Raw genomic sequence first — 20873 nt, 5'->3', positions numbered from 1 at the left:
GGAATGTGATGCAGGTACAAACTATTGTATTTACTGTTGAATGTAAAACATTAATTCCCCAATAAAGAAGTAAAAAAAAAAAGAAAAAGAAAAAAGAAAAGGGACCGGCAGTCTATCTGGTGAAAAGGATGAAAAGGGGCAAGGCCTAGAGACGCCAGAGATGAGTTTCCGCTTTCCTCCTCACCTGGGCTGGTTTGCAAGGAAAGACACCTTAAGAGAATGAATGAGAGGCCCCACACCTATGGACAGCTCATCTTTGACAAAGGGGCCCAGACTATTACATGGGGAAAGCAGAGTCTCTTCAACAAATGGTGTTGGAAACAATGGGTTGAAACATGCAGAAGAATGAAACTGAACCACTGTATTTCACCAAATACAAAAATAAATTCCAAGTGAATGAAGGACTTGGATGTTAGACCACAAACTATCAGATACGTAGAGGAAAATATTGGCAGAACTCTTTTCCGCATACATTTTAAAGACATCTTCAATGAAACGAATCCAATTACAAAGAAGACTAAGACAAGTATAAACCTATGGGACTACATCAAATTAAAAAAGCTTCTTCACAGCAAAAGAAACCACTACCCAAACCAAGAGACCCCTCACAGAATGGGAGAAGATCTTTACATGCCATACATCAGAGAAGAGTTCAATAACCAACATATATAAAGAGCTTGCCAAACTCAACAACAAGACAACAAATAACCCCATCCAAAAATGGGGAGAGGACATGGACAGAATATTCACCACAGAAGAGATCCAAAAGGCTGAGAAACACATGAAAAAATGCTCCAAGTCTCTGATTGTCAGAGAAATGCAAATAAAGACAACAACGAGATATCACTTCACTCCTGTGAGAATGTCATACATCAGAAAAGGTAACAGCAGCAAATGCTGGAGAGGGTGTGAGGTCTAAGGAACCCTCCTACACTGCTGGTGGGAATGTCAATTGGTCCAACCTCTGTGGAGAACAGTCTGGAGAACTCTCAGAAGGCTAGAAATGGACCTACCCTATGATCCTGCAATTCCTCTCCTGGGGATATATCCTAAGGAACCCAACACATCCATCCAAAAAGATCTGTGTACACATATGTTCTTAGCAGCACAATTTGTAATACCCAAAACCTGGAAGCAACCCAGGTGTCCAACAACAGATGAGTGGCTGAGCAAGTTGTGGTATATATACACAATGGAATACTACTCAGCTGTAAAAAATGGTGACTTCACCGTTTTCAGCCGATCTTGGATGGACCTTGAAAAATTCATGTTAAGTGAAATAACTTAGAAACATAAAGATGAATATGGGATGATCTCACTCTCAGGCAGAAGTTGAAAAACAAGATCTGAAAAAAAAACAAAACACAAGTAGAACCTGAAATGGAATTGGCGCATAGCACCAAAGTAAAAGACTCTGGGGTGGGGGTGTGTGGGTGGGGAGAATACAGGCCCAAGAAGGATGACAGAGGACCTAGTGGGGGTTGTATTGTTATATGGGAAACTGGGGAATGTTATGCATGTACAAACTATTGTTACTGTTGAATGTAAAACATTAATTCCCCAATAAAGAAATAAAATAAAATTTAAAAAAAGAGAATGAATGAACTTAAAAGACCAGGAGATAGCACAGGACTTATGCAACAGACTTTCATGCCTGTGGCTCCTACAACCCAGGCTCAACCCCAAGCACCACTGTAATCAGAACTGTGCAGTGCTCTACAATAAAAAATATCCACAGTTGTCGGTTCAAGCCCCCAGCTCCCCACCTGCAGGGGAGTCACTTGCAGGCGGTGAAGCAGGTCTGAAGGTGTCTGTCTTTCTCTCCCCGTCTTCCCTTCCTCTCTCCGTTTCTCTCTGTCCTATCCAACAATGATGACATCAATAACAACGATAACTACAACAATAAAACAAAACAAGGGCAACAAAAGGGAATAAATATTTTAAAACATACACTTGAAACTTTTCCCACATGGAACCTGGCACCCAAGAAGTGTGCCTGGGGCTGGCAGTCAGACCTGGAGAAGACAGGTGCCACCTAGATTAGTGTCCCAGCCAGGGAGGCTTGCTTTCTTGTGGCACTTTTGTGTTTCCCCTCATCCTTTTCCCGGTAGTGTGTGTGTGTGTGTGTGGGGGGGGTCTATGCCCATTATCTCTAATGGGAGGGGGTAGGAAAGGAATAGACTTGCCTTGTGGCAGGGCAGCATAAGGCAGCAAACGGGAACATGGAACCCTGAAACTCTGGTCTTTCTTCATTCTGGCTCCAATGCCTCCAACAGGGCCCAGCCAAGGCTCCTACATGGAACCACTTCCCTGCCAGTGGCTCTGTAACATAAAGCCCAAGTTAATATAAGTCTCATCTTTTGCATAGTGACATCTGATCACAAGACATTTCCAGGCCCAGAAAAAGGGTTCCCTATTTTTTAAAATATTTATTCCCTTTTGTTGTCCTTATTTTTTATTGTTGTGGTTATTATTGTTGTTGCTATTGATGACATCGGTTGTTGGGTAGCACAGAGAGAAATGGAGAGAGGAGGGGAATACAGAGAGGGGGAGAGAAAGACAGACACCTGCAGACCTGCTTCACCGCCTGTGAAGCGACTCCCCTGCAGGTGGGGAGCCAGGCGCTGGAACCGGGATCCTTGCGCAGGTCCTTGCGCTTTGAGCCATGTGCGCTTAACCTGCTGTGCTACCGCCGGATTCCCAAGGATTCCCTATTTCTTTAAGGTTTTTTTCCCCTTTTGTTTCCCTTGTTGTGGTTACTGATGTCGTTGTTGTTGGATAGGAAAGAGAGAAATGGAGAGAGGAGGGCAAGACAGAGAGGGGGAGAGAAAGACAGACACCTGCAGACCTGCTTCACCACTTGTGAAGTGACTCCCCTGCAGGTGGGGAGCCGGGGGCTCGAACCGGGATCCTTAAGCCAGTCCTTGTGCTTTGCACCATGTGACTTAACCCGCTGCACCACCGCCCAATTCCCAGGATTCCCTATTTTTGTCTGTCCTTCCTTCCACCCATCCTTCCTTTTCCACCAGGATTATCTCTGGGACTCAGTGCCTGCACGACCCCACTGCTCCTGGCTTTCATTTTTCCCTCCTTCTAGATAGTGTGTGTTATAGAGAGATGTAGGAAAGACAGAGAGAAGAGAGACACTGCCGCACTGCTTCAGTACTCATGACGCTTCTCTCCCACCCCATCCCCTGTAGGTACTTCCATGTGGTGACCTTAGGCTCGAATCCAGACCCTCATGCATGATAACCTGTGCAACTCTACTGGGTGAGCCATCTGCTGCCCCAGGATTCTTTTTTTTTTTAAATTATTTTATTTATTTATTATAGGATAGCAACAGAGAGAAATTCAGAGAGGAGAGGGGGATAGAGGGAGAGAGACAGAGAGATACCTGCAGCCCTGCTTCACCACTTGTGAAGCTTTCCGCCTGCAGCTGTGGACCAGGGGCTTGAACCTGGGGCCTTGCACACTGAAATGTATGCGCTTAACCAGGTGCGCCACCACTTGCCCCCACACCCCAGGATTCCCCTTCTAAAGCAGAGTGAGTGTTCCACCTTACCCATCTCTGAGTCATTCCAAAGCTCCTACCCACCCTAAAGGTCCTAAAGAGGGATTACCAGATTCTTCCCTGCCTTAAAGTCCTTCTCTCCTCCCAGTCACTGATGTCTCCCATCTTCTCCTCTCTCCTTCCCTCCTCCAGTGACCCAGCTTGTCTCTGATTCCCTGGACAAATCTCCCATCAAGGGAATGTGTGTAGAAAAAAACTCTCACTGTCTTGGCTTGGAGCAGACTGGGGCCAGTGCAAACTCGCAATCTCCAGCCCCAGGAGATTTTCACTGAGTCTAAGTGTCCCTGCTTCTCTCCTCAGTGTCACTTCACGTATACACATGTATTTTTAAGCCCCTTTCACTGCTCCCTCCTAAGAGTTCCCTGACTTTTTTTTTTTTGCCTCCAGGGTTATTGCTGGGGCTTGGTGCCTGCACTATGAACCCACTGCTCCTGGAAGCCATTTTTTTCCATTTTTCTTGTCCTTTTAGTGTTATTATTATTGTTGTTGTAGTTGCTGCTGCTGTTGTTGTTGGATAGGACAAAGAGAAATTGAGAGAGGAGGGGAAGACAGCGGAGGAGAGAAAGCTAGACACACCTGCAGACCTGCTTCACCGCTTGTGAAGTGTCTCCCCTGAAGGTGTGGAGCTGAGACTGAAACCCAGATCCTCGTGCAGCCCCTTGCACTTAGTATTATATACATGTAACTAGGTGCACCACTGCCCAACCCCCCAGGTTTAATCTCCTGCACTACCATAAACCAGAACTGAGCAGTGCTCTGGTAATATATATTTGTATATATTTGCAAGAAGAAGGAGGAAGATGAAAAGTGAGGCCTTGAACCCACGGTAGGATTCTGAGTTGTTTTTTAAAAAATTTTATTTATTCCCTTTTGTTGCCATTGTTGTTATTGATGTTGTTGTTGTTGGATAGGACAGAGAGAAATCGAGAGAGGAGGGGAAGACAGAGAGGGGGAGAGACAGATAGACACCTGCAGACCTGCTTCACCACTTGTGAAGCGACCCCCTGCAGGTGGGGAGCCAGGAGCTTCAACTGGGATCCTTACACCGGGTTTCATGCCATGTACGTTTAACTCGCTGTGCTACCACCCAACTCCCGGGATTCTGAGTTTTATGTAATGTGCAATAAGAAGACATTGGAGGACAAAAAAACACAAGTAGAACCTGAAATAGAATTAGCGTACCCCACCAAAGTAAAAGACTCTGGGGTGGAGGTGGGTGGGTGGGGAGAATACAGGTTCAAGAAGGATGACAGAGGACCTACTGGGAGTTGTATTGTTATATGGGAAACTGGGGAATGTTATGCATTTCCAAACTATTGTATTTACTTTTGAATGTAAAACATTAATTCCCCAATAAAGAAATAAAAAAATAAATAAAATAAAAAATAAATTTAAAAAAAGAAGATATTGGAGGGGCCAGATGGTGGTGCACCTGGTTGAGTACACATGCTACAATTCACTAGGACCTGGGTTAAAGCCCCTGGTCCCTACCTGCAGGGGGAAAGTTTCACAAGTAATGAAGCAGGGCTACAGGTGTCTCTCTATCTCTCTCCTCCTCTATCTCCCCCTACTCTCTTGATTTCTGGCTATCTTTACCCAATAATAAATAAAGACTGGGGCTGGGGAGATAGCTTAATGGTTATGCAAATGCCTTAAAAGCCTGAGGCTCTGAGATCTCAGGTTCAATCCCCAGCACCACCATAAACCAGAACTGAGCAGTGTTCTGGTCTCTTTCTCTCAGTATCTTTCCCTCTGTATCTATCCTTCTGTATCTACTCCTTCTCCATTAAAATAAAATAAATGGAAATATTTATAAATAAATAAATAAATAAATACTAGGAAGAAGAAGAAAAAGGAGGAGGAGGAGGAGGAGGAGACATTGGAGGGACTGGATGGTGACACACCCAATAGAGTGCACATGACACCATGAGTGAAAACTAAGGTTCAAGTCCTAGTCCCCACCTATAGGGAAGGAAGTTTTATAAGCAGTGGAGCAGTGTTGCAGGTATATCTCTATTTCTCTCCTCTCCCACTCCCTGTCAATTTCTGTCTCTATTAAAAATAAAAGGGGTAGGGGTCCTGACAGAAACAGTGAATTCATTGTGTAGATACTGAGCCTCAGAAATAACCCTGGTGGAAATTTTATAATAATACATTTAAGAAGAAGAAAAGAAGACGTTGGAGTGACCTGAGAGGTAATGTATTCACTTTCAAGCATGAGGTCCTGAGTTTGATCCCCAGCATCATATGTGCCAGAGTGATGCTCTAGTTCTCTCTCCGCCTCTCCCCCCGGGGCACCTGGTTCAGAGGACATTACAGAGCACAAGCTTCACAAGTGAAATGGTGAAGCAGTATGACAGGTCTCTCCCTCTCTGTCTTCCCCTTCCTATAATTTCTCTCTGTCTTTACATTAAATAAATAAATAAAATTAGAAAGGAAGGAAGGAAGAAAGAGAGAAGGAAGGAAAGGAGGAAAAACCATTCTGGGGGGTGCTGGGTGGTAGCACAGTGGGGTTAAGCGCACGTGACTCGAAGCACATGGACCAGTGTAAGGATCCCTGTTCCAGCCCCCAGCTCCCCACCTGCAGGAGAGTGGCTTCACAAGTGGTGAAGCAGATCTGCAGGTGTCTGTCTTTCTCTCCCCATCTCTGTCTTCCCCTCCTCTCTCCATTTCTCTCTGTCCTACCCAACAACAATAATAATAATAACTACAACAATAAAACAACAAGGGCAACAAAAGGGAATAAACAAATAAATAAATATTTAAAGAATCATTCTGGGAGTGGTGTGGGAGGTGGCACAGTGATAAAGCTTTGGGCTCTCAAGCATGAGGTCCTGAGTTTGATCCCTGGCAGCACATGTTCCAGAGTGATGTCTAGTTCTTTCTCTCTCCGCCTATATTTCTCATAAATAAATAAAATCTTAAAAAAATCATTCTGGGGCCAGAGAAATGTCATAATGGTTTATACAATAGACTTTCAAGGGTCTTTGAATCTCAAAGATCCTAGGTTCAATCCCTAGCACTGTGGATAGAGCACTGGACTTCCATATATGAGATTACTATTTTTGGCACTACATATGTCAGAGTGATGCTCTGGTCTCTTCCCCCCCTCAATTTTATTTATTTACTAATGAGAAAGATAGGAAGAGAGAGAGAGAGAGAGAACCAAACATCAATCTGGTACATGTGCTGCCAGGGATTGAACTCGAGATCTCATACTTGAGAGCCTAATGCTTTATCTACCTCCTGGACCACTGTTTTTTTCCCCTAATAAATAAATAAATCTGAAGGAAAAAAGTTTGTGGGGTTGGTAGATAGCTCACCTGGTAGAGTGCAATCTTCATGCTTGAGGACATGGGTTTGAACTTCTGGCTACCATATGTAGTGCACCATGCACTACATAGAAGCACCAGGGTAAGCTTCATGAGTGGTGGAGCAGTGCTGTGGTTTCTTTTTCTTTCTCTCTGTGATTGAAACGGGGGAGGGGGGTTGCCCAGGGAGCAGTGGAATTGTACCAGCATGAAGCCCCAGTGGCAGTCTGCTGGGGGGGTGGGCAGGAGAGAAGGATGAGAATAGAAGCATGAGTCCTGATACAGGGAGAAAAAATGGTGGGCAGAGTTGGGATCCAGGCAGATCCCCCTGCACTTGGGGTTGGTTGCAGGAGATGGCAGGGTCAAGCAGCATCATTCCAAGGGGGTGTAACTGGGTAAGCTAGTAGTCTGGCTACATGATGGGGAAACCCTGAGAAAGAGCAAGTGGACTGTGACATCAAGTTCTGCTACTTCAAGCTGCCTTTTAGACTTTCAGGTGGAAAGATCTTCTTAGCTATGCATTCATCTATCACTGAAGCAGGTAGCCAATAAAGGGTAGGTTCTCAATAGAAATAAGATGGGGGAGTGGTCCGGCAGGTGGCGCAGTGGTAAAGCTTCGGACTCTCAAGCATGAGGTCCCGAGTTCGATCCCCAGCAGCACATGTGCCAGTGTGATTTCTGGTTCTTTCTCTCTCCTCCTATCTTCCTCATAAATAAATAAAATCTTTAAAAAAAAATAAAAGAAATAAGATGGGGGAGTCGGGCTTTAGCGCAGCGTTTTAAGTGCAGGTGGCGCAAAGCACAAGGACCGGCATAAGAACCCCGGTTTGAGCCTCCGGCTCCCCACCTGCAGGGGAGTCGCTTCACAGGCGGTGAAGCAGGTCTGCGGGTGTCTGTCTTTCTCTCCTCCTCTCTGTCTTCCCCTCCTCTCTCCATTTCTCTCTCTGTCCTATCCAACAATAATGACATCAATAATGACTATAACAATAAAACAGCAAGGGCAACAAAAGGGAATAAATAAATAAATAAATATTAAAAAAAAAAAAAAGAAAGAAGATGGAGGGGCCGGGTGGTGGTGCACCTGGCTGAGCTCATATGTTACAGTGCTCAAGGAGCCGGGTCTGAGCGCCTGGTCCCCACCTACAAGGGGCAAACTTTACAAATGGTGAAGCAGTGCTGTAGGTGTCTCTCTCCCTCTCTATCTCCCCCTTTCCTCTCAATTTCTGACTGTCTATATACAGTAAATAAACATAATTTAAAAAAACATCTTGGACAATTCATTTAAAAAAGAAAGAAAGAGGGAGTCGGGCTGTAGCGCAGTGGGCTAAGCGCAGGTGGCGCAAAGCACAAGGACCGGCATAAGGATCCCGGTTCGAACCCCGGCTCCCCACCTGCAGGGGAGTCGTTTCACAGGCGGTGAAGCAGGTCTGCAGGTGTCTATCTTTCTCTCCTCCTCTCTGTCTTCCCCTCCTCTCTCCATTTCTCTCTGTCCTATCCAACAACGACGACAACAACAATAATAACTACAACAATAAAACAACAAGGGCAACAAAAGGGAATAAATAAATAAAATAAATATTAAAAAAAAAAAAAAAGAAAGAAAGAAAACTTTTATAGAAAGAATGATTGAAACCCAGGAAATGGTGCAGTGGATAAAGCACTGAGCCCTCAAATATGAGATCCAAAGTTTGAATCCTGGCATCACATGTGTCATAATGATGCTCTAGTTCATTCTCTTTCTCTCAGAAATAAATAAATTTTTTAAAAAAGATCTTATTTATTTATTAATGAGAAGGATAGGAGAAGAGAGAAAGAACCAGGCATCCGTCTGGTACATGTGCTGCCGTGGATCAAACTCAGGACCTCATGCTTGAAAGTCCAATGCTTTATCCACTGCGCCACCTCCCCAACCACAAATAAATAAATCTTTAAAAATTGAAAGGAAGGAAGGAGACAGAGTCACTGACTAAGGGAAACTCATGGGAGACCTGTATTCTCACTCATCCCCCCCAAAAAAATATCTAAAAATAAGATTCCACAAAATTAATGCTGGGTTAAACTCATAGAAATTCTAAAGTAGAGTGAGTCGGGCGGTAGCTCAGCAGGTTAATCACACGTGGCACAAAGTGCAAGGAGCAGCGTAAGGATCCCGGTTCGAGCTCCCAGCTCCCCACCTGCAGGGGAGTCGCTTCACAAGCAGTGAAGCAGGTCTGCAGGTGTCTATCTTTCTCTCCCCCTCTCTGTCTTCCCCTCCTCTCTCCATTTCTCTCTGTCCTATCCAACAATGATGACATCATCAACAACAACAATAATAATAAATTTAAAAACAAGGGCAACAAAAGGGAAAATAAATAATTTTTTTTAAAAAAAATTCTAAAGTAGGGAGTCGGGCAGTAGCGCAGTGGGTTAAGTGCACGTGGTGCGAAGTGCAAGGACCAGCGTAAGAATCCCAGTTTGAGGTCCCCTCCCACCTGCAGGTGTCTTTCTCTCCCTCTATCTTTTGCTCCTCTCTCCATTTCTCTCTGTCCTATCTAACAATGACGACATCAATAACAACAATAATAACTACAACAATAAAACAAAGTCAACAAAAGGGAATAAATAAATAATAATAATAAAAGAAATTCTAAAGTATTTAGAATAAGTGAATTTTGAAGAGTGGTCTCTGGACCAATCATCATCAGCCTCACCTTGAAATTTCTAGAAATGCAAATGATTTGGTCCAGGAGACGGTGCAGTAAATAAAGCATTAAACTCTCAGGCATTGGGCACTGGGATCAATCCCTGACATCACATATGCCAGAGTTAGGGTTTGGTGTGTGCCTACCACCTGTCTCTCTCATGAATAAATAAATATTTAAAAAGAAATCCAAATTCTTATTCTTCTTCTTTTAGAAATATAAATTCTTAGGTCTCTCCCTACACCTATGGAGCTGAATCTAGTCACTGGTGTAAACAGTGATTTCAATACAGGCTAAAGTTTTTGCAGAACAAGAGCCTAGAGCACACACAATTTCACCTCTTTCACAGAAGCAGAACTTCCTCAAATGCCACAGCACCATCCATGTGGTGACGGGGCTCAAGCCTGCACGGTTGGCATACCAAAAACACACCCTAAATGCTGGGTGAACTGTTGCTATGGCCTCAGGATAAAGTTTGAAGCTACTGTTTAATTGGTCTCATTATTCAGACCATGTAGACTACGTGCTTGGAGAGAAAAGTGATTGTTTGAGCCCATCTGGATGAATGAGACCCATAGCACCCTGGACCAGCACCTAGTTGGGCTGGGGCTTTCTCCCTTGGAACACCCTCATTCCGACCGGTGAGCTGTTGTAATTCTGGCCATAGCCAGGCGGTGGCGCCTGTAGTTAAGGCTTCACTCACTTTGGGCACTAAAGCCTGGTTCTCCTCAGCAGGGCCTTTTTCATACTGGGAGCCTCTGCTTCAAGTCTTGCCCACTGGCAGAGGCCCTGCAGAGTGACCTTTATCAGGGATAAGAGTGCTGAGGCTGCCATGCCCAAGATGGAGAGAGGGGTAACCTTTCATATCTGGAGGTACAGAGGTGGGCTAGCGGAGCCCTTCTAGTTGGAGAAACTAAGGACAAGGGAGACAGCATAATGCTTATTATGCAAAATACTTTCATGCCTGGGGCTTAGAGATCCCAGATTCAATTCCCAGAGCCACCATAAGCCAGAGCTGAGTAATGCTTTGATCTCTCTCTCTCTCTGTATCTTTCTCTCTGTATCTCATTCAAATAAAACAAGCAAAATATAAGTAAGTAAGAGAGAAAGAAATAAAGGGGAGGGGAGAGAGAGAGGAAAGGAATGAAATTAAGGGCCTGTGGGACTTGGGAGTCAGGAGCCCAGGCAGACAGCTCTGACCAAGTAGATTCTAACCACACCCCCATTAACCCTCTACCAACCTGCTCAACCTGAAGTAAAGTCTTAGGCTTTGCTGCCAATGGGTGGGAGCAGGTTGAAAGGAACATATGGCCCAACAACCCTAGGGCTGGGGGTGTGGGGGGAGAGTTATCCCAGACAGGCAGGGAGCAGAGTCCCATGACTACAGACAGTTAGATAGAGCTCTTACCTGCTGCCAGATGCACGTCTTGTGGGTTGGGGACTCTAGGGTTCCTGTCCTGCCTGGTGGCCAAGCCACTGAGGATGCTGACCAGAGGATGGTCCTGGGTCCGACTCAGAAGACAGGAGTCAAGGAGCATAGCCTGATTTCTCTCCCACTTCAGTTTCCAAGTCCAGCTCCAAGATGCTCTGGAGTGAGTGCTAATTTGCCCATAAGCTCCCCTGCTCCTCACCTTTCCAATATGAGTGAAGACTGAGCTCCTCAACCCCCAAATTCCAGCTGGAGCCATACTGCCTATTCCACTTAGACCTAGCATACCTTGGCCTCTGCTCCAGGAATCCACCCACACCTCCTCATCTCCAGGGGCCCCAGCCAAAACCCAACCTCCCTCCCACCCCCTCCCCAAGACCACCTTCTCTCTCTCAGCCAGGCTGTCTTCTCCCAGGACCCCAATGGGGAGCTGTCCTCCTCTGAGGTTCTGCCTCTTTCCTCAGGAGGCTGGGACCAGGCCAGCTGTTTTCCTGCTGTAGCCAGCTGTTTTGCCCATCAGGAAGCCTCCCTGGCTCCTCTGCTCTGGCCGCTGCAGCGTGGCAGCCCTGCTGGGCCAGTGCCTGGGGCTGTTAACTCCTCTGGGCCCACGCAGCCCCTTCTCCCTCCCAGGCCCATCCCTTTGCCTTCCTCAGCTCCTGGAGAAGTAACATGTTAAAAAATTTCTATAAATCCATGGAAGACTAAGCACTGCACCACTCCTACCCTAAAATTGCTAACTGCCCACTTCACAGAGCTTCTAGCTCAGGTGACCGAGGGAAAGGGAAGTTCAAAGGGATAAATGTTACCCTCACCCAGAATAACAATAGCTATCCTGAACTGAGGGTAGTCAGGCTTTGTGCTAAGTATTATCTCACTTTAAGTTCACACCCTATGAATTATTATTATTCTCTTTTCATTTTACAGAAAAAAAAAACTGGGAGTCTTTGTAGTGCAGTGGGTTAAGCATTAGGTGCACATGGTGCAAAGTGTTAATGGACCAGAGTAAGGATCCCAGTTCGAGCCCCTGCTCCCCACTTGCTGGGGACTTGCTTTACAGGCGGTGAAGCAGGTCTGCAGGTGTCTTTCTCTCCCCCTCTCTGTCTTCCCCTCCTCTCTCCATTTCTCTCTGTCCTATCCAACAACAACAACATCAATAACAACAACAATAATAACTACAATAAAACAACAAGGGCAACAAAAGGGAATAAATAAATAAAATAAATATTAAAAAAAAGACTGACAAGTGTCAGGCCTCACACAGACTTAAGAGTTTGAAATGGAACTATCTCCCCTTCTCTGGGCAGCCCCATTTCCTCTGGAAGGGCTGGTTTAGGGGGTGTTGTTTCCCAGAGCTCCTTGCTGCAGTCTTATTCTCTGGTTGGGGCCACCTTTGTGAATTTTTCTATCTGTGAAATGGGTCAACAGGTGGGTGGGGTTAGCATTTCCAGCAGCTCCTGCAGGCTGGTTCTGGAGCCTGGCAGGCTCTGGCACTCAGCAGCTTCCAAGTATTTATGAGCAGTTTGTTCCTCTTGGTAGCTGCGGTCAGCTGGGCCAGGATCCCAGCTTTGCAGCTTCCTACCAGCCTGGTTTGGGCAAGTGACTTTACCTCTCAGTGCCCAGAGCCAGATAATGGATCCAAGCACCTTATCTACTGCATCCCATTTCACTATGAAAGGGAAGAGCAAATGCAGGTTAACTGGTTAGCCTGGCAGCCAACATGGAGAAAGAGGGTGAGAAATGATACCCCTGGTTAGCATGACTATTAACCACAATCTGGAAGGATCTGTGTGGTCCACCCACCACTTGGCATCCCCATGACCATCATGGAGTTGGCACTTGGAGGGTTGTCCTTGTGAATGAATGAACCCTGGTCCATTCATACCCACATGGGGACAGTGGGCTGTGAGAGAGGGCAAAACTCATTCCCATCACGGTTACTGAGGTGAAGCTCTGGGGTCTCTGTGGCTTTCTCTCCTAAGGTTGAAACCTGGTTTGGGGTGGGGGAAAGGGGGAAGGGAGGGACGAGGGAAAAGGGATGATCCCAAGGTTGAGACAGCCCAGAAGGTGACTGGGTGGGATATCAGGGTCTGGGAACAACCCCTTAGGATGCAGTGACCCGTGCTTTCTCCCTTTGTCCCCTCCCTCCAGCCCACCATGGGTCAGCTCTCTGGTCCCAGCCTAGACATCTGGAACTGGGACAGACAAAGGGCTGTGAGGAGGGACAATAACCTTCTGTCCATTTTCAGATGCTGGGCTGGGCCTGGCCAGGGCTGGGGGCCGGAGCCCCGGCGAGGCGGTGCCAGGCCCCCCGCGGGCAGCGGACAATGTTGGCAGTGATGGAGAGGAGGCATTTCAAAGTGTTTTGTTCCTACTGACCCCCCCACCCCCCAACACATACACACACACATATACATACACACACACACACACACACACACACACACACACACACACACATCTTGCCCCTGCTTGGGATGAGGCTCTATCCCCACCCCCAGCCACCCAGGCCCCTGCTCCAGGCTGCTTGGGGACTGGCCACATTCTTGACCTCAGGGGAAAAGTTTAGACTCTTTGCACCCTGGGCAACAATAACAGTGTCACAGAACTGATTTAGGAGTGGTACTTACCATCACAAAGCAGCAGACAAAGAGCCAGGGCTGAGAACGCAGGCCTCTAGGCTTACTCCTCCACCACTGCTCACTTCTCTCCTGGGCTCTGCCCTAGGGCACTAGGTGCCAGGGCCTTGGACCAGGGGTGTGCCAGCGGAGGACTCAGGGAGGAAGGGAGCAAAGTACAAGAGACAAGAGTTCAGCTGGAAGTGGCGAGAATTGACAACTGCTTCCTGCCTCCACCACAAATTTGCCATGTGACCCTTTCCTCATTCTGGGGTCTCAGTTTCCCCATCTGCAATAAAGAAGAAAAATGATAAAGCAAACATGACAGACTCTCATTTATTTTACCAGAGCACTGCTCAACACTGGCTAGTGGTGATGTCAGAGACTGAACCTGGGACCTCAGAGCCTCAGGTATGAAAGTCTGCTGTAAAACCCTGTGCTATCTCCCTGCAGGAGGCTCTAACATCTTGCCTGCAAAAGGGTTTCGTTAATGCTGCTGCTGCTGAGTAGTTAGTTATCTATTCATTCTGAGAATTCACAGGTGCCAGAAACAATGATCCTAAGCCCCTTTCTGGCCTTTATCTCTTTTGCTCATTAAACTTGATCAGCCTCATAAGGTAGATACACAATTAACCCAGTTTATAGTTGACAAATTATGGTACTGAGAGGCTGGGTCACTAGTCCAGGACCACACAGCTCAGAAGTTGACATGTGAGGCAAGTTCATTTCTGATTATGCTCTGGTGGGATGAGCAGTGAGGCAGCTGGACCCCAGAGAGGTCTGGATGGGAGGGCCTCTCCTCATGGCCAGAAGGCTATGAATAAATAAATGTCTGATCACCCCCACAGGGAGTTCTACCCTTGGAGCAGGTGCCTCTCAAAGCTAGATTGATTCTTGTCTGTAAGCAGAGGTTGGTCCGGGTGAACACCCAGATGCAGGGGACTGAATGCAATGACCTTTAGTGGAGACTTCCTAGGAATCAAAAGCAGGATTGGTGAGCAGTGCAAGCTCTGCATTTGAGGGCCAGCAAATAGCTCACTTGGTTAGTGTGGTGCTTTGCCATGTGCCCAATCCAGGTTTGAACCCCAAAGGAAGCTTCAGTGCTGTGGTTTTTTTTTTTTTTGCCTCCAGGGTTATTGCTGGGGCTCAGGGACTGCACCATGAATCCACTGCTCCTGAAGGCCTTCCCCCCCTTTTGTTGCCCTTGTTGTTGTAGCCTTGTTGTGGTTATTATTGTTGTTGTTGATGTCATTCGTTGTTGGATAGGACAGAGAGAAATCGAGAGAGGAGGAGAAGACAGAGAGGGGGAGAAAAAGATAGACACCTGCAGACCTGCTTCACTGCCTGTGAAGCAACTCCCCTGCAGGTGGGGAGCTGGGGGTTTGAACCACTGGTCCTTGCAGCACTACTGCCAGACCCCCGCTGTGGTCTTTTTTATTCTCTCTCTGCCTTTATGTTTCTAAGAGGGAGAGGGAGAAGGAGAAGGAGAAGGAGAAAGGGAAAGAGGGAGAGAGACATATCTGGATTTGAATCCCAGCTCTGACTTTTCTTGACTGTATCCTTGGACAAATGACTTCAACTTTAAAATATATATATATATATATATATATATTATTATTATTATTTATTTTCCCTTTTGTTGCCTTTGTTGTTTTATTGTTGCAGTTATTATTGTTGTTGTTGTTATTGATGTCGTCATTGTTGGACAGGACAGAGAGAAATGGAGAGAGGAGGGGAAGACAGAGAGGAGGAGAGAAAGACAGACACCTGCAGACCTGCTTCACTGCCTGTGAAGCAACCCCCTGCAGGTGGGGAGCCGTGGGCTCAAACAGGGATCCTTATGCCAGTCCTTGTGCTTCTCGCCATGTGCGCTTAACCCGCTGCACTACTGCCCGACCCCCTCAACTTTCTTTTTCTTTTCTTTTTTCTGTTTCTTTCGCCTCCAGTGTTATCACTGAGGCTCAGTGCTAGCACTAGAAATCCACAGCTCCTGGCGGCCATTATTTCCATTTTATTGGATAGGATAGAAAGAAATTGAGAGAGGAGGGGGAGATAGAGCGGGAGAGGGAAAGATAGACACCTGCAGACCTGCTTCATCATTTGTAAAGCGTTTCCCTGCAGGTGGGGAACCTGGTGCTCAAACTGGGATCCTTATACAGGTCCTTGAGCTTAGTACTATGTGCGCTTAACGGGGTGTGCCACTGCCTGGCCCCAGTGAATTCAAATTTCTGAGCCTCTTTTCTGATCAGCAAAACTGAACCCGAGTGTAGCAGTGTGGTGACAACTGACTGAAATCCTTGGAGGGCTGGACTTGGTGGGGCTGCTGTTTTTGTTTGGCAAGGTCCTCCTGCCAGGCCCCACTGACTGAAGGAAGGTTTGATGCTGTGGTCTCCCTTAACTTTCTCTCTGCTTCTCTGTCTATATGTTTTTTAAAGGGGGGGGTGGTGGTAGCACAGCAGGTAATCACACATGGTGCAAAGCACAAAGACGAGCCTAAGGATACCTGTTCGAGCCCCAGCTCCCCACCTGCAGGGGGGGGGTCACTTCACAAGCAGTGAAGCAGTTCTGCAGGTGTCTAGCTTTCTCTCCCCCTCTGTCTTTCTTGTTTCGGTCCGGGTGGTCTCCTTTGGTATTCCTAGTTGATCCGGGAGAGGAGAGGAGAGGAGAGAAAGCGATCTGCTGCTCGTAGCTCCGCCTCCGGAAGTCGAATCCCCCCTCTGTCTTTCTATCCTCTATTTCTCTCTGTCCTATCCAACAACAATGACAGCAACAACAACAACAACAATGATAAATAACAAATAACAAGGGCAACAAAAGGGGAAAAAAAACATCCCCTAGGAGCAGTGGATTCAAAGTGCAGGCATCAAGCCCCAGTAATAATCCTGGAGGCAAAAAAAAGAAAAAAGAAGAAAGAAAGAAAGAAGAAAAGAAACTGTGTATTTTATATACATTTAAAAATATTTATTTACGGGAGTTGGGCGGTAGCACAGCGGGTATGGCGCGAAGCGCAGGGACTGGCATAAGGATCCCGGTTCGAACCCCAGGCTCTCCACCTGCAGGGGAGTCGCTTCACAGGTGGTGAAGCAGGTCTGCAGGTGTCTATCTTTCTCTCCCCCCCGCTCTGTCTTCCCCTCCTCTCTCCATTTCTCTCTGTCTTATCTAACAATGACGACAACAATAAGTACAGCAACAATTGTTGGGCATTACACCAGCTCCCCCTGCTCCATTGTTTGGCGTTGTGGTCTATTTACATAATCATTGTTTTGCCTGAGACCCAATCTGCCTGCAGGGCATTGGTTTAATCCCCACTGGTTAGAACCTTAGCAACAGCTGGAGACCTGCCCTGCCTGTAGGGCATTAGTTTAATCCCCACTGGTTGGATGGAAGCTCGCTACTTTTGTGCTCTTTCCTTCTCCCCACCCCCTATCCTACCCATTCCCTTTTTCTGACCTGCCACTTCCACCTCAGAAGGTATAAAGGCAGATCAATAAAGGCAGGATTGCATTGCATTCCTGCTCAGCCACGAGAGTTCCTGGTTCCTCTTCTGTGTCGCTGAGTAAGCAGCAGCCTAGGTTGGCTCCAATAGAATTCTCTCTTCAACCCAGAGAGCACCAGCCCCGGGAGAAACACCCTCAGGCTAGCCCGGCAGGTGTGGGGGTTGGGAACTATCAAAACAGAAAACTCCCAGCCAATCTCTGTTTCCTTTGTCCCTTTTCAGCCTCTGTTTGTCAGCCCAAATATGAATTATAGGACTCTTCTTGTCTTGAAGTGACCTCCCTGTAGGTGGGGAGCTGGGGGCTCAAACCGGGATCCTTTCATGGGCCCTTGTGTTTTGTACTATGTGTACTTAATCCCGTGGGCTACTGCCAGGCTTGCGTCGCAGGAGAGAGACCAGGAACTCGTAGTGGTGTGGTAATACGATTCTTTATTCATGCGAGAGCCCCAGAGTCAAGTGTGAGCGCAGCAGGTTAAGGCACGTGGTGCCAAACCGCAATGGCCAGCATCGCCTCCCTGTCTGCATGCCTGCCCTCTACCAGGTCGGGACACGGAAAGAAAGAGAAACCAAAAACAGCAGTGACTTTTATAGGATAAAACCGCTATGCCATCTCTCCGGCCCTTTCTGCTTTTTTTTTTTCTTTTTAAATTATTTATTTATTTATTTACTTATTCATGAGAAAGATAGGAGGAGAGAAAGAAACAGCCATCACTCTGGTACATGTGCTGCCGGGAATCAAACTCAGGACCTCATGGTTGAGAATCCAATGCTATATCCACTGCATCACCTCTTGGACCACTCTGCTTTTTTTTCCCATCTCATTAAAATAAAATAATTTTGGGGGCCAAGTGGTGGTGCACCTGGTTAAGTGCACACATTACAGTGCACAAGGATCCTTGTAGTTATTATTGTTGTAGTTATTATTGATGTCGTCGTTGGATAGGACAGAGAGAAATGGAGAGAGGAGCGTAAGACAAAGAGGGGGAGAGAAAGAGAGACACCTGCAGACCTGCTTCACCGCCTGTTAAGGGACTTACTTGGGTCCTTGCACTTTGCACCACATGCACTTAACCTGCTGCGCTGCTGCCCGACTTCCTATTTATTCTCTTTTGTTGCCCTTGTTTTATTGTTGTTGTAGTTATTATTGTTGTTACTGACACTGTTGTTGTTGGATAGGACAGAGAGAAAGGGAGAGAGGAGGGGAAGACAGAGGGAGAGAGAAAGACACCTGCAGACCTGCTTCACTGCTTGTGACATGACTCCCCGACAGGTGGGGAGCCAGGGCTCAAACCGGGATCCTTACACTGGTCCTTGTGCTTTGCACCACTGCCAGACTCCCAATAAATAACCTTTTTATTGCCAACACGATTATCACTGATGCTAGGTGCTACTAGCACTATGAATTTACCACTCCCTATGTCATTTTTTTCATCCTCCCCCTTTCTATTTTACTTGATAGAACAGAGAGAGAGGGAGACAAAAAAAATACCTGAAGACTTGCTTCACTGTTTCTGCAGCATCCTCCCTGGAGGTGGGGAGTTGGGGCTTGAACTAGAGTTGTCACACATGATAACATTTGTGCTCAATCAGGTACACCACCCCCTGGACCCCCTAAATAAACTTTTAAAAATGTTTATATAAAAGAGGCAGGACTTGTATTACATTATAAAGAACTCAATTAGGGAATCGGGCGGTAGGTAGTGCAGCGGGTTAAGCGCACATGGCGCAAAGCACAAGGACCGGCGTAAGGATCCCGGTTTGAGCTCCCGGTTCCTCACCTGCCAGGGAGTCCCTTCACAGATGGTGAAGCAGGTCTGCAGGTATCCATCTTTCTCTCCCCCTCTCTGTCTTCCCCTCCTCTCTCCACTTCTCTCTGTCCTATCTAACAACGACGACATCAATAACAACAACAATAATAACTACAACAATAAAAAGACAACAAGGGCAACAAAAGGCAAAATAAATAAAATTAAAAAAAAAAAAGAACTTAATTAGACCCTAAAGTTAATGGGTCCCTGATTTCTGAGCTCTCTAAAGCAAAGGCCAACCATGGCTTCACAGGGACAGCCAGAGACTGTGTCTACTCAGATGCCTGGGCAGAGTTTACCCACTTCTGGGCATGGTGCCTGGAGAGAGGACAGAGAGAGAAAGAGGCCCTGAAGTGGGGTGCTGTTTAGAGCCTGTCCCACCCACTCCATAGAAAGGGGAGGTCAAGGGCAGTGTCCAGAGCTCCCCAGTGCTGCCCTCAGCCTGGTGAGGAGGCCTGGTGGGCCAAGTCCCAGCTCTACCAACCTGATGTGTCACCCAGGAAGGTGTGCAACCCCCAAATTCATTCCCCAAATCAAGGAATGCAGAAAGGGAGCCTCCGTGGTTCCACCAGTCTAATAAAAATAAATAAATAAATAATTTACAAGTTGGCTTGGAACTGGAGTCCTATCCCACTGTCCCCACATCCTCCTGCCTCCCCTCAGCCCCAGACATCTCCAACCAGCCCTTCAGCCTCTCACCAAAGTACCAGTGACACAACTGTCACAGATAGGAGGCAGGACCAACAGAAAATGTCACATTCTTGGGGACTCCTGGAGCCTTTAGGATGTTCCAGGGAGTCCCAATCAGGACAACTTTCCTCTCCCTCTCTACCCAGCTGTGGGGCCTGAGGAACACTCACCCAGGCATAGCATCTTGGGGTCCCCTGGGCCTTGGAGGCAGCTGGCACTGCAGACTTACAGGGGCTGCCTCTGTACAAGGTGACTGGCCTCGCCAGCGTCTGCTCTGAGAAGAGGGTCAGGCGGGTCCTCAGGTGTTAGACCGCCCTTCCTGGCACAGATTTTCCTTGGCATCTGCCAGGCAGGAAGGGCACTGACTGAGGGCTGGGCAGAGGGGCAGGGAAGGTCTGGGTGAAGGAAGGGGTCTTCTAGAGGGCACAGCCCCAGGCCTAAGCCCCCTCCCCTTCTTGAGGCTGGGGGCCAAGGGACAGGAAGCCATGGGACCCTGAGAGGTTAAAGAGGGCTGAGATATGTTCAGGCCCCTCACCCCATTCTGTTCCGCTCCACCACACAGGCCAAGTAGGGCCTGGGCTGTGGTGTTTGCTTTTCCTGTCTTCACACTGACTCCATTCAGAGCAGCCCTTCTCCACCCCTGGCCAGGGAGCCAGGGCACCAGGGAGAGAGATCACCACCCCTGCCTGCCCTCCCTCCTGCCTTCACAGCCCCTACTGTCATCCTCACTGCAGGGACTGGCAGTAGCAAGGGCTTCCTCCTGGTTGTTCTTTTTTTGGGGGGCAGGGGTTAGGTGGGGGGAGAGTCAAGGGGGACTGCAGAAGCAGAGGGGATGGAGGAGAGGCCTCCCTATGCAAGAGGAGGATAGAAAATGTGATCAGACACAGCAATTGGAGCTGGGGTGGTGGAAAAGAAGGCTGTGAAATAAAGCCATGGAAAGAAGCAAAGGGACAGAGGAATGTGGGAGGACTGGGCAGGAGAGGGGCTTCTGAGGGAGGAGGTGCTAGGCAGAAATGGGGAAAACAAGGGACCCAGGGTATGGGGAGTCCTGGGCAAGGAGCACCTTCACCAGCTGACCCAGGCTTCCCTGCCTGGCTCTCAGCCATTAAGGGGGGCAGGGCCTGAGGGGGCCCTGAGGGCTTTTGAATCCCACCTGCTCATCCCTAGGACAAGGACCCTGGAGGGGCTATGACCTGGTCTGGGGCCAGGGGAAGACAGAGGGTGAAAAGTTTCTCAAAAGTCAGAAGGCCATGGTAGAAGTGTCTGGGGGCT

The 20873-nt window shown here is 47.5% G+C and overlaps 1 long non-coding RNA gene across 1 annotated transcript; it reads right to left on the bottom strand.

The window, feature by feature from the left end:
* Positions 1 to 2191: 2191 nt before the first annotated feature.
* LOC132540921 (uncharacterized) lies at positions 2192 to 20402 on the bottom strand. Its single transcript, XR_009552110.1, has 3 exons — positions 19772 to 20402; positions 19396 to 19484; positions 2192 to 2322 (listed from the first exon to the last, which is right to left on the bottom strand). It is a non-coding gene; the product is annotated as an uncharacterized LOC132540921 (long non-coding RNA).
* Between the last annotated feature and the right edge of the window lie 471 nt (positions 20403 to 20873).

The sequence above is a fragment of the Erinaceus europaeus genome, chromosome 10, assembly GCF_950295315.1.
Source record: "Erinaceus europaeus chromosome 10, mEriEur2.1, whole genome shotgun sequence".
Lineage (NCBI taxonomy): Eukaryota > Metazoa > Chordata > Mammalia > Eulipotyphla > Erinaceidae > Erinaceus > Erinaceus europaeus.
The sequence above is the reverse complement of the archived record's forward strand: the minus strand, read 5'-3'. Positions and strand labels throughout refer to the sequence as shown.